The 14,598-nt window shown below is 38.1% G+C and overlaps 1 protein-coding gene across 10 annotated transcripts in view; it reads left to right on the top strand.

The window, feature by feature from the left end:
- LOC123861542 (uncharacterized) overlaps positions 1-14,598 on the top strand; it is a 1,204,655-nt gene that overhangs the window by 15,332 nt on the left and 1,174,725 nt on the right. For 4 of the 10 annotated variants that reach the window (XR_006795053.3, XR_010405152.1, XR_008508117.2 and 1 more), the window contains exon 2: positions 3,051-3,086. The exons of 3 other annotated variants lie outside the window; for them this stretch is intronic. The gene's annotated coding sequence lies outside the window, so the exon portion shown is untranslated. Of the gene's footprint in view, positions 1-2,316; positions 2,347-3,050; positions 3,087-14,598 lie in introns of all 10 variants that reach the window. 3 more of the 10 variants (XR_010405153.1, XR_008508113.2, XR_008508116.2) reach the window with 1 other exon arrangement.

A 14,598-nucleotide genomic window follows, 5' to 3' on the forward strand; every position in this document is an offset into this window, starting at 1 on the left:
AGAGATAACGCTGGCCCAGACCTCAGTGATTGCAGTGGGAGTAGTGAGAGGTATTCTGGTTTGGGAATATTTGAAGTAGAGCCAACATAATTTTCTGATGGATTGGATGTGAGGTACAAAAGGAAAAGAAGAGTCAAGGATCATTTGAAGGTCTTTGGCCTGAGCAGCTAAAGGATGGAATTGCCATTAATTGGGAATGTAGGTGGCTCCGAGAGGAGCAGGTTTGGCAGGGGATTTTCGGGAGTTAAGCTTGGCATGTGCTAAGTTTGTGATGCCTGCTTGACATCCATGCTGAGAAAGACTGTCTAGGTTCATGTGGGTATACTAGACTGAAGTTCAGGAAGGAGGTCTGGAAGTCATCAGTGTAGAGATAATATTTAAGATTATGAGACCATTTGAGTCATCTAGAGAGATAAGTGTAGAAAGAAAGATTAAACATTTTGAAATACCTTACTCCTTCATAACTCTGCTTGTTGCATACCCACAAAGGCTGCAGGTTCTCCATGGCCTTTCACAGTGTATTTTCATATAAATCTTTTCTTTCAGTCAAACTGGAGTACCTATGTTGCCTAAGCTCTCCTTTTGCATTGTTGCTTTCCTATTTTTGCTCATTGTATTCCTTTTACTTAGAATGCTTTGACTTCTCTTTACTCAGTTTTATTTTGTAAAATTCTGTATCTTTTATTCCATTCCCTTTATCTTGTCTGTGTTGTAAAGTCATATTTTTATATGTGTCCTTTTTTCCTCGTGAGCTAATGAGATATATCACAGGGGCCATGATTTTCAATGTTTTCTACAGAGATCAGAATCCCAGTTCTACTCCTCAGAGGCAATCTGTGGAGAAACAGTTTTTCCAAACACTAGAGACTTGGAGGAAGCAAGGATGTTTGGGAACATCTGGATATTGATTCTGTTTTCTCCTCTTAAATAAAGTTGCGGCCTTATCGGCACTGGATTTGGCTCAAGAACCAGCAGGAACCCACATGTTTGTAATTTCTTCCCATTAAAGGATATGGCTTGTTAGGGGTGGTTCTTCCCAAAATGATGATGTAAGCCCTGAATTTAAAAGAGAAGTAGAACCATAACAATTCGGCTTGTCCGATATTGCCAGACCCTACCTTGCCCTCCTGCTGGTAGTGCAGGACTCTAGAGGCCAGTGGAAGCAGTGCTGAGATATTCTACATCTATGCCTGCTGAGCGTCCGTCTCACTACTGATAAGATTTTGGATATTCGGCTAAGTAATCGGGAACTAAATTTAAACTTGTGTGAGCGTCCTTGTTCATTCATGTGTTGTGTTCTTTCTTCTAATTCATAGCTGCTACCTAACCTTTATTTAGGACTTAACTTACATTGGCTAGTCACAGTTTTAATGCTCTATAAGTATTAACTCTTTTAACCATAATATCCAAATGAATTAGCCATTTTCAGATAAGGAAATCGAGAAGAGTGAGTAACCTTCTTCAGTAATGCTATTAATACTAAGTAGAGGAGTTGGGTTTTGATCCCAGGAAGTTTTGATCCAGAGCTTATACTTTTTTTTTTAAAGATTTTATTTATTTTTCTATATATTTGAGAGAGAGAGAGAGCGTGCACACATGAGTGAGCACGAGCAAGGGCAGAGCGAGAGGGAGAGGCAGACTGCCCGCAGAGCAGGGAGCCCCATGCGGGTTGATCCCAGGACCCTGGGATCCTGGGATCCCAAGGGCAGACGCTTAACCGCCTGAGCTGCCCAGGCACCCTCAGAGTTTATACTTTTATTATTTATTTATTTTTATTAAAAAAAATTTAAAGATTTTGTCAGAGAGAGAGGGAGCGCGCGGGTGAGCACAGGGGGGAGCAGCAGGCAGGGGGAGAAGCAGACTTCCCACTGAGCAGGGAGCCCAATGTGGGACTTGATCCCAGGAACCTGGGATCATGACCTGAGCTGAAGCCAGGTGTCCCAAGCTTATACTTTTATTTATTTATTTTTTTTAATTATTTTTTTTTAAAGATTTTATTTATTTATTTGAGACAGAGAGAATGAGGGAGAACACATGAAAGGGGATAGGGTCAGAGGGCAAAGCAGACTCCCTGCCGAGCAGGGAGCCCGATGCGGGACTCGATCCCGGGACTCCAGGATCATGACCTGAGCCGAAGGCAGTCGCTTAACCAACTGAGCCACCCAGGCGCCCAAAAGCTTATACTTTTAAATGCTGTACTATACTAGCCTGTCTGAAATGCTGCAAGCAGGTTTTAATTATTTTTGTCCTCTAATGAATGCCTCTATAATTTAAAATAATATACTTACATCACTGTTTCTTGATTCATCATCTAAGGCAATAACTGTTGATGACCTGCCATTAAAGGTGAGGATTTAGTTCATTTATGCTACTCTTGTGCTACTTCAAATTTTATATAGTTATATATTATTGATGTTATTTTCTCTATCTTTGCAATTCCAGTATACCTAAAACTCCATTTCATGTTCCATTAGCTATTAACAGTATCTCTTATTTCTCATTTTATAAAGTGAGGGTATTATCACTTATACCCTTTACTTCAACTCTTTTACCTCCTTTCTGCCTTTTAACTTCTGTCAGATATCTATTTACTTTAAAATTATCAGTTGATAATAGTTATATTTTGTTTAAAGAAGGCAATATAACATTGTGGTTAAGAATGTAAACATTAGAGCCAAGCTGCCTGGTTTCAAATCCAGGCCATAGAACATCCTAGCTGTATGAACTGGCAAGTTATTCAATCTCTTTGTGCCTCACTTTCCTCAGCTGTAAAATGGGGATAATAATGGTACTTATTTCACAAGATTATTATGATGCTTAAATAATTTAATATATGTAAAACATTTAAAATAGGACTTGGTACATAATAAGTACTATATGAGTAATTTCTATTAGTGTTAAAATTTTTTGTAATTGTAGTTAACTCTTCCATGCTTTCAATTTATTTTAAAAGTTAAAACCATTAAACAACTTTTAACTGTTTAACTTATTATGATTATATAATACAGAACCAAATAGTATATATTGTGATTGTATTTCTTTGTGTTCAGAGTCATCACCCTGAGGATAATGCTTCTGGGATCAAGGTAAATGGATTATTTTTTCTTCTATGTAAGTTTCTCAAAATTATGTAATATTTTAATTTTCTTTATAATTGAACCTTGACTTTCTTATGTATTGTTTTTCCTTTTAGAGTTAGGACTTAACTGTTTTTTCTTCTGATTAACAAAAGAATAAGAAACCTTCATTCTGAAAATTATCTGCCTTCTCTGTCATACTGGGTTACAAAATCTACTTTCTTCTTGGTGACAGTCCTTTTAGAGCCTTTTGTCTTTCTGATCCATTTGGAATCTGTTACTCTCTAGGTTGGCTGCAGAGTTATCATTCTGGATTTTTTGTTTCTTTGCTATGATCCTGGGGTAGATCTTCTGTTTCTTAGATCCAGTGTTTTCTTTGTTTCTCACTTCATTTTACTGAATAACATTTTCAGTATCTTCAGAACATTGCCTGATAACAAATTTTATGGTTCTTAAGTGTCTGAAAATGTTTTTTTTTTTTTGATCCTTATACTTGATGGACCTGTGGATATAGAATTTTAAATTCGAAACATTTTTCCTTCAGAACTTTAAAGACATGCCATATTGCCTTCTAGAATTTCGTGCTGTTACTGAGAAGCTTGATGCCAGTTTATTTCTTGCCTTTCTGGGAGGTTTTAAGATATTTTCCTTATACAACTTATGCTCAGAAATCTAAAGAATATGTCTAGATATTGATCTTATTTTTTTCATTTGTTAGCCATTTGTATATCTTCTTTGGAGAAATGTCTGTTCATGTCTTCTGCCCATCTCTTGACTGGATTTTTTGTTTTTTGTGTGTTGAGTTTGATAAGTTCTTTATAGATTTTTGGATACTATCCCTTTATCTGATATGTAATTTGCCAATATTTTCTCCCATTCCATAGGTTGCCTTTTAGTTTTGTTGATTGTTTCCTTTGCTGTGCAAAAGCTTTTTATCTTGATGAAGTCCCAATAGTTCATTTTTGCTTTTGTTTTCCTTGCCTCTGGAGATGTGTCTAGTAAGAAGCTGCTGTGGCCAAGGTCAAAGAGATTGCTGCCTGTGTTCTCCTCTAGGATTTTGATGGGTTCCTGTCTCATACTGATTATTTCCTCTATATTTTCTTGCTTTTCTTTCTCTGGAACTTCTCTTAGTCTGATATTGAATCTCTTAATTTATTCTCCATTTCTTGTATCATTTGTTCTTCTGTATTTTTCTCTCTTTTTGCTGTATGTTCTAGGAAATGTCCTTGTCTTTATTTTTCAGTCCTTCTTTTGAAAAATGTTTTCAGCAGTCATATTTATTTTCAAAGAACTCTGTTCCTTTAGTGTTCTTTGTTTCTATGGCATCCTGTTCATGTTTTATAGATACATTATCCTAAAATTCTGTAAAGATACTAGTTAGAATTTTTTTACATTGTCTTCTTCCTGAATATTCTTTGGGACTAATAATCTTTGAGAATGATCTCTGAAATTAGTTTCTTTTTCTTTCTTTCTTTCTTTCTTTTTTTTTCTTCCCTGCTCCCAGTTTTCTTTATATGTTTGGAAATTCTTCAAACTTGTTTTTAAGAATAAAGAATACATTGATGATTACTGGAAGCTGATGTGAGTTTTCTCTGTTATTGAATAAATAGATATACTTCTGATAGGTTTCCTTTCTGAGTGGAAGGCTGACTGAGGGCTCTGTCTCTGTGGGTGAGTTACATCAACTGGAAAGCTTAGTTTAGGATGTATAGGCAGGGGCCTGGATGCTCTCAGTGTTCCTTCATTGCTCTTTGACTTTACTCTGGTTCTTATCACTCAGTCAATCACTAAATCTAGCTAGCTGGCCAGTATAAATCTCTGAAAAGCTTAGATAGATTTATTGGTTGTCTTTTGTTGTGTAGGAAACTTCCTAAGGTTTAGCGAAGCTTAGTGGCTTAAAACAGCAACCATTTACTTAGCTCACCATCTTGTGGATCAGGAGATTAGGCTGGGATTAACTGGATGGTTTTGGTCTCAGCCTGGCTCCCTCATGCATTTCTGTTCAGCTGTTTAACTAGATGGCTGTGTTTATGAGAGTGATGAGCTCTTGGCTGAGGCATTGGGGGCAGTTGGGCCTTGTGTCTCTCTCATCCTGCAGCAGGCTAATCTAAACTTATTCACATGACAGTTTCAGGGATCTAAGCAAGGTAGCAGAATTGCAAGGACTTCTGAAATACAGACTTAAAACTGGCTTAGAACTTACAGTGTCACTTCTGTTGGACTCTTGGCAAAACAAGTGAAAAAGCCAGCTTAGATTCAGGGAATAAGGGAATAGACTGTACCTTTTGATGGGAAGAGCTATGAAGTCATATTGCAAAGGGTATTAATTCAAAGAGAGGTAGAGAATTATGTTCAGCCATCTTTTCTAAGGAATTGATATATTACATTATATATTTAAAAATTTACTTTTGAAAATAAAGTTTTATAGTTTCCTTTGTGTGTGTGTGTGTATGTGTGTGTGTATGTATGTATGTATCTATATAACCTGTATACAGTTGACCCTTGAACAATGTCGGGGTTAGAGGTGCTGACCCTGAAAAGTTGAAAATCTGCATATAACTCTTGACTCTCCCAAAACTTTACTAATAGCCTGCTGTTGACTGGAAGCCTTACTGGTAACATAAACAGTTAATTAACACATACTTTGTATGTTATATGTATTATATATTATATTCTTATAATACAGTAAGGTAGAGAAAAGAAAATGTTATTAAGAAAATCATAAGGAAGGGGCGTCTGGGTGGCTCAGTTGGTTAAGCGACTGCCTTCGGCTCAGGTCATGATCCTGGAGTCCGGGGATCGAGTCCCGCATCGGGCTCCCTGCTCGGCAGGGAGTCTGCTTCTCCCTCTGACCCTCTTCCCTCTCATGCTGTCTCTCATTCTCTCTCTCTCAAATAAATAAATAAAATCTTTAAAAAAAAAAAAAAGAAAATCATAAGGAAGAGAAAATACATTTACTGTGCTGTAAAAAAATTCTGCATGTAGGTGGACTTGCACAGTTGAAACCATTTTGTTTAAGGTCAGCTGTCTGTCTTTGAGAGCTCCCTCACCCTCATTCCCTGTATGCTATGCAAAGCCAAGTCCTGTCAGTTTTACTTTCTAACTACTCTGCAATTCATCCTTTTTTTTTTTTTTTTCCTGCTGCTACCACACTAGCATAATAATAATCTGGACATAGATTATTATCCAAGATTCTACTCATGTACCATTGCAATAATATTTTAACCAATTTTTACAATAGCATCATTCATCTACCCCTTGTAACCCCCCCTCCACCCCTACACATATCAGAAGTTAATTCTCCATACTACATCTGGGGTCTTCCTTTTATAATGCAAATCTGATCACATCCTCTTCTCTTTAAAAAGTGTCAATAACTTTTTGTGACCCTCAAGGTGAAGATCATAATTCTTACTGTAGCCTACAAGGAAATGCTATTATTGTTGAGATCTGAGAAATGTATAAATGTGTGAGACAGTTTCTTTTTTTTTTTTGTCAAACGTTTATTCTGTATTTCTTTTTTTTTTATTCTTATGTTAATCCCCATACATTACATCATTAGTTTTAGATGAAGTGTTCCATGATTCATTGTTTGTGCATAACACCCAGTGCTCCATGCAGAACGTGCCCTCCTCAATACCCACCACCAGGCTAACCCATCCTCCCACCCCCCTCCCCTCTAGAACCCTGTTTGTTTTTCAGAGTCCATCGTCTCTCATGGTTCGTCTACCCCTCCGATTTCCCCCGCTTCATTCTTCCCCTCCCGCTACCTTCTTCTTCTTTTTTTTTTTCTTAACATATATTGCATTATTTGTTTCAGAGGTACAGATCTGAGATTCAACAGTCTTGCACAATTCACAGCGCTTACCAGAGCACATACCCTCCCCAATGTCTATCACCCAGTCACTCCATCCCTCCCACCCCACCCCCCACTCCAACAACACTCAGTTTGTTTCCTGCAATTAAGAATTCCTCATATCAGTGAGATCATATGATACATGTCTTTCTCTGTTTGACTTATTTCACTCAACATAATACCCTCCGGTTCCATCCACGTCGTTGCAAATGGCAAGATCTCATTCCTTTTGATGGCTGCATAATATTCCATTGTATATATATACCACCTCTTCTTTATCCATTCATCTGTCGATGGACATCTTGGCTCTTTCCACAGTTTGGCTATTGTGGACATTGCTGCTATAAACATCGGGGTGCACGTACCCCTTCGGATCCCTACTTTTGTATCTTTGGGGTAAATACCCAGTAGTGCAATTGCTGGATCATATGGTAGCTCTATTTTCAACTTTTTGAGGAACCTCCATACAGTTTTCCAGAGTGGCTGCACCAACTTGCATTTCCACCAACAGTGTAGGAGGGTTCCCCTTTCTCCACATCCCCGCCAACATCTGTCGTTTCCTGACTTGTTAATTTTAGCCATTCTGACTGGTGTGAGGTGGTATCTCATTGAGGTTTTGATTTGGATTTCCCTGATGCTGAGCGATATTGAGCACTTTTTCATGTGTCTGTTGGCCATTTGGATGTCTTCTTTGGAAAAATGTCTGTTCATGTCTTCTGCCCATTTCTTGATTGGATTCTTTGTTCTTTGGGTGTTGAGTTTGATGAGTTCTTTATAGATTTTGGATACTAGCCCTTTATCTGATATGTCATTTGCAAATATCTTCTCCCATTCTGTCGGTTGTCTTTTGGTTTTGTTGACTGTTTCCTTTGCTTTGCAAAAGCTTTTTATCTTGATGAAGTCCCAATAGTTCATTTTTGCCCTTGCTTCCCTTGCCTTTGGCGATGTTTCTAGGAAGAAGTTGCTTCGGCTGAGGTCAAAGAGGTTGCTGCCTGTGTTCTCCTTTAGGATTTTGATGGACTCCTGTGTGTGAGACAGTTTCTAATATGGCATGGTTTTGAACTCATTTAAGGACTGGTGGCTCAGTTGGTTAAGCATCTGCCTTCAGCTCAGGTCATGATCCCACGGTCCTGGGATCGAGTCCCACATCAGGCTCCCTGCTTAGTGGGGAGACTGCTTCTCCCTCTCCCTCTGCTGCTACTGCCCTCTCTCCCTCTGTGTTTGTCAAATAAATAAATAAAATCTTCAAAAAAAATAAAAAAAGATGATACTCTTCTAAATTAATGTTTAGTCAGTGAAGGCAAACAGATTTTACATAGGTGGATAAATTTGTAAAATTAATGGACATTTTTAATTGCTCATTATTTGTGTGTTATAGACACTGTTTTTCTGTTAATCATTTTCTTTTTTTCCCACTTTATTGAGGTACAATTGACATATAACATTGTGTAAGGTTAAGGTGTACGGTGTGATGATTTGATACAGATATATATTGTGAAAGGACTACCACAGTAGGGTTAGTTAACACCTTTATCACCTCACATAATCACTGTTTTTGTGTCTGTTGGTGAGAACATTTAAGACATATTCTTTTTTTTTTAAAGATTTTATTTGAGAGAGCATGTGTGTGCGCATGAGCAGAAGGGAGGAGCAGAGGGAGAAGGAGAAGCAGATGCCTAGCCAAGCAGGGAGCCTGATGTGGGGTCAGTCCCAGGTCTCCGGGATCATGACCTGAGTTGAAGGCGGATGCTTAACCGATTGAGCCACCCAGGTGCCCCTTAAGATCTATTCTTGTAGCAGTTTTCAGATATATAATATGGTATTTTTAACTATAGTCACCATACTGTACATTAGATCAACAGAACTTATTCATCTTATAACTGAAGTTTGTACCTTTGACCAGCATCTTCCCATTTCCCTCACCTTGCAGCCCCTTATGGCACCTGCCCACCACTGTTCTACTCTGTTTCTATTAGCTTGCCTTTTTTCAGATACCATATGTAGTGAGGTTATATAGTATTTGTCTTTCTCTGTCTGACTTATGTCATTTAGTATAATGCCCTCAAGATCCATCCATGTTGTAGTAAATGGCAGGATTTCCTTCTCATGGCTGAATAATATTCTGTTGTGTGTGTGCGCATTTGTGTGCGCATATATATATATATATATATGTAATTGGATATGTATAAGTGACATACAATATTAGTTTCAGGAAGCAGTAGTGATTCGACATTTATATATGTTACTCAGTGCTCACAATAAGTGTAGTCATCATCTGTCACCCTACAACATTATTAAAATATTATTGACTATACTCCATATGCTGTACTTTTCATCTCTGTGATTTATTTTATAAATGGAAGTTTGTATCTCTTGATCTCCTTCACCTGTTTGCCAATTCCCTACACCCCTCCAATCTAGCAACCCCCAGTTTGTTCTCTGTATTTATGAGTCTGTTTCTGTTTTGTTTTGTTTGTTTGCCTCCCCCCCCTTTTTTTTAAGATTCCACATATAAGTGAAATCATATGGTATTTGCCTTTTTCTGTCTGACTTATTTCACTTAGTGTAATACCCTCTAGGTCCATCCATGTTGTCACAAATGGCAAGATGTCATTCTTTTTTTTATGTTGAGTAATATTCCATTGTATATGTATGTTTACCCCATCTTCTTTATCCATTCATCTTTTGATGGACACTTAGGTTGCTTCCATATTTTTACTGTTGTAAACAATGCCACAGTAAACATAGGTGTGTATATATCTTTTCAAATGAATGTTTTTGTTTTCTTCAGATAAACAGAAGTGGAGTTGCTAGATTGTATGATATTTCTGTTTTTAATTTTTTGAGGAACTTCCATACCGTTTTCCAGGGTGGCCACACCAGTTTACGTTATCACAAAGAGTGTACAAGTCTTCCCTTTTCTCCACATCCTTGCCAAAATTTTTGTCTTTTTGTTACTAGCCATTCTAACAGGTGTGAGGTGTTAGTTATCTCATTGTGGTTTTGATTTGCATTTCCCTGATGATTAGTGATGTTGAGCATCTCTTCATATACCTGTTGGCCATTTGTTATGTCTTCTTTGGAAAAATTTCTCTTAAGGTCCTCTGCCCATTTTTTAAATTGGATTATTTTTTGCTATTGTATGAGTTCCTTGTGTGTATATTTTAATAGTAACCCATTACCGATATGTGGTTTGCAGATATTTTCTTGCATTCTGTAGGTTGCCTTTTTATTTTGTTGATTGTTTCTTTTGCTGTGCAGAAATTTTTAGTTTGAAGTTGTCCCACTTACTTATTTTTCTTTTTTTGCTTATACTTTTGGTGTGATATAAAATCATTTCCAAAACCAATATCAAGGAGCTTTTCCCCTATGTTTTCTTCTAGGGGTTGTGTATTTTCCCTTTTCTTGTTTCTTTATTGTTAGACCACTTGCCTCCAAAATGGGTATTGCAGTTCTGTGAGGTGTCTTAGGAAGATTTTGCAGAAAATAGATTTTTTTTTGAGAATCTTTAAGCTGGGTGATGGAGAGTGTGCTTTGTAGTAGGTGTCTAATGCTGTAGTTTGCAATGTTCTCCTTTTTCTCCCAACCTCCTCCTACCCAGACCACTAGCCAAACACAATTGCTTTTATTTTTCTGCTTGTCTGTCCTTTTGTCAATAACCAAAATATATTTGTTCACTCCTGAGAACAGATTATGCAAGATTCTAATCATCTAGTCCAAATGGTAACTATTGTAGCTCTGTTGCAGCTAGAAGACCTTCAAAAGGTTTTTAGCTGAACAAAGGAAAAATATCTTCGTTTATTTTCTTTTGGATAGAATGGGGAACTTTTTGCTTATTTATTTTGGAGTGGAATGTGAGTCCTTTTAGGTGTATTAGGATTTTTCCAGGGACAATTTTGGGGTAAAGAAACTACTGCGTACATCAAAAGAATATAAGGATTTGTGCTGCCCAGCAGTCTACAAGATTTTATCCAAAGATTTCCATTTTAAAAAGGCTGTTAAATAGAACTACTACATAAATAATTAAAAGATAATTTAATGTAAATTTCAGAGGACACTAATGCAGTAAGTTGGTAAGTGGGACTTTCCTGTTCCCTCTGATTTGGGGCTGAGGTCTTAGAGCTGAGAAGAGAATATATTAGTGCCTGGAAATTCTAAAGAGGGATACTGCTCTGTTTGTGTAGAACTTGTTATGGTTACGGTCTCTGCCATGGAAGCAGTTCTAGGCAGTTCCTGGTATATGGTGGCTCTGTGCATTTCATATAACTGCCAACTCATTTACAGCTGCTTGGTGATTGTTGGATCCAGTGTTCCTCACTGCAGCTGTAGCCAGGTCAGGAGCCTACGAGATGCAGCCATGAAGGCACTGCCCTCATAGGGGCCCTGACCTAGTTGCTGGTCCATGAGATTCTTTCTTTCTTTTTTTTTTTTTTTCATATTTTTATTTAAATTCTAGTTAGTTAACATATAGTGTAATATTGGTTTTAGGAGTAGAATTTAGTGATTCATCACCTACATGCAATACCCAGTGCGCAACACAACAAGTGCTCTCATGCATTTAGCCCATCCCCCCTCCCCCCTCCCCTCCAGTAACCCTCGGTTTGTTCTCTGTAATTAAGTCTTTTTTTTTTTGAATATTTTATTTATTTATTTGACAGAGACACAGCGAGAGAGGGAACACAAGCAGGGGGAGTGCGAGAGGGAGAAGGAGGCTTCCCGCGGAGCAGGGAGCCCGATGCGAGGCTCGATCCCAGGACCCTGGGATCATGACCCGAGCTGAAGGCAGGCGCTTAACGATTGAGCCACCCAGGTGCCCCTGTAATTAAGAGTCTCTTATGGTTTGCTTCCCTCTCTTTTTTAATTCCCTTCCCCTATGTTCATCTGTTTTGTTCCTAAATTCCTCATAGAAATGAAATCATATGGTATTTGTCTTTTTCTGACTGACTTACTTTGCTTAGTATAATACTCTCTAACTTCATCCACACCATTGCAAATGGCAGGATTTCATTCTTTTGGATGGCTAAGTAATATTCCATTATATATGTATACACACATACACACACACACACATATATAGAGAGAGAGCACGTCTTCTTTATCAGTTCATCAGTTGATGGACATTTGGACTCTTTCCATAATTTGGCTATTGTTGTTAATGCTGCTATAAACATCAGGGTGCATGTGCCCATTCAAATCCATAGTTTTGTATCCTTTGGGTAAATATCTAGTAGTACAGTTGCTGGGTCCTAAGATAATTCTATGTTTAACTTTTAGAGGAACCTCCAAACTGTTCTCCTGAGTGGCTGCACCCATTTGCATTCCTACCAACAGTGTAAGAGGGTTCCCCTTTCTCTGTATCCTCGCCAACACCTGTTGTTTCCTGTGTTGTTAATTTTAGCCATTCTAACAGGTGTGAGGTGGTATCTCATTGTGGTTTTGATTTTTATTTCCCTGATGATGAGTGATGTTGAGAGCATTTTTTCATGTGTCTGTTAGCCATCTGGATGTCTTCTTTGGAGATGTCTTCTGCCCATTTCTTAACTGGATTATTTGTTTTCTGGGTGTTGAGTTTGATAAGTTCATTATAGATTTTAGATACTAACCTTTATCAGATATTTGCACTTGCAAATATTTTCTCCCATTCCATAGGCTGCCTTTTAGTTCTAGTAAGAAGTTGCTTTGGCTAAGTCAAAGAAGTTGTTGCCTGTGTTCTCCTCTAGGATTTTAATGGCTCCCTGTCTCACATTTAGGTCTTTCATCCATTTTTTTAAAAAAAGATTTTATTGGGCGCCTGGGTGGCTCAGTTGGTTAAGCGACTGCCTTCGGCTCAGGTCATGATCCTGGAGTCCCTGGATGGAGTTCCGCATCGGGCTCCCTGCCGAGCAGGGAGCCCGATTCTCCCTCTGACCCTCCCCCCTCTCATGTGCTCTCTCTCTCTCTCATTCTCTCTGTCTCAAATAAATAAATAAAATCTTTAAAAAAAAAAAAGATTTTATTTTTTTTGTCAGAGGTAGAGAGCACAAGCAGGGGGAGTGGCAGGCAGAGAGAAGCAGTCTCCCCACGAGCAAGGAGCCTGATGTGGGACTTGATTCCAGGACCCTGGGATTGTGACCTGAGCCAAAGGCAGACGCTTAACCAACTGAGCCACCCAGGCATCCGGTCTTTCTTCTATTTTGAATTTATTTTTGTGTATTGTGTAAGAAAGTGGTCTAGATTCATTCTTCTGCATGTTGCTGTCCACTTTTCTCAACACCATTTGTTGAAGAGACTGTCTTTTTTCCATTGGATATTCTTTCCTGCTTTGTGGAAGATGAGTTGGCCATATAGTTGTGGGTCCATTTCTCGGTTCTCTATTCTGTTCATTGATCTATGTGTCTGTGTTTGTGCCAGTACCATACTGTCTTGATTACTACAGCTTTGTAATAGAGCTTGAAGTCCGGAATTGTGATGCCTCCAGTTTTGTTTTTCAAGATTGCTTTGGCTATTCAGGGTCTTTTGTGGTTCTGTACAAATTTTAGGATTGTTTGTCGTAGCTCTGAGAAAAATGCTGGTGGTATTTTGATAGGGATTGCATTAAAGGTTTGATTGCTTTGGGTAGTTTAGAAATTTTAACAATGTTTGTTCTGGGGCGCTTGGATGGCTCAGTCATTAAGTGTCTGCCTTCGGCTCAGGTTGTGGTCCCAGGGTCCTGGGATCAAGTCCTGCATCAGGCTCCCTGCTCAGCAGGAAGCCTGCTTCTCCCTCTCTCACTCCCCTTACTTGTGTTCCTTCTCTCGCTGTGTCTATCTCTGTCAAATAAGTAAATAAAATCTTAAAAACAAAACAAAACAATGTTTGTTCTTCCAGTCCATGAACGTGGAATTATTTCCCATTTTTTTGTGTCCAATTTCTTTCATAAGCGTTCTGTAGTTTTCAGAGTACAAATCTTTTACCTCTCTAGTTAGGTTTATTTCTAGGTATCTTACTGTTTTTTGGTGAAATTGTAAATGGGATTGATTCCTTGATTTCATTTTCTGCTGCTTCATTAATGGTGTATAGAAATGCAACAGATTTCTGTACATCGATTTTATATCCTGTGACTCTGCTAAATTCGTGTATCAGTTCTATCAATTTTTTGGTGGAATCTTCTGGATTTTCTATATAGAGTATCATGTCATCTGTGAATAGTGAAAGTTTGACTTCTTCCTTGCTGATTCGGATGCCTTTTATTGTTATCTGATTGATGAGGCTAGGACTTCTAGTATATGTTAAATAGTAATGGTGAGAGTGGACATCCCTGTCTTGTTCCTGACCATAGAGGAAAAACTCTCAGGTTTGCCCCCGTTGAGGGTGATGTTAGCTGTGGAGCTGTGGGTCTTTCGTATATGGCCTTTATGATGTTGAGCTATGTACTCTATCTCTACTTTGTTGAGGGTGATTTTTTTTTTTTTTTTTAACAGAAGTACATCAATAAGGCTGTTGGTTACAGGAGCAGAAATCAGAAAAACACAGATAAATAACTGAGTCATATCTGTATTGAAACAGTAAAATAGAGATCCAGCAACTTCTGCGAGAGCTGCCTGAATCCAGATCTTAAAAAAAAAAGAAATTTTTTTTATCTGATTAGATTCTATGTAAGTTTTGTACAAGCTTGTTTTTAAGTATAAGTGAGGTTTAGGTTATGGG

The sequence above is a fragment of the Mirounga angustirostris genome, unplaced genomic scaffold, assembly GCF_029215605.1.
Source record: "Mirounga angustirostris isolate CCGP_5_RB_7025 unplaced genomic scaffold, mMirAng1.0.hap1 SCAF_9, whole genome shotgun sequence".
In the NCBI taxonomy this organism is placed as follows: Eukaryota; Metazoa; Chordata; class Mammalia; order Carnivora; family Phocidae; genus Mirounga; species Mirounga angustirostris.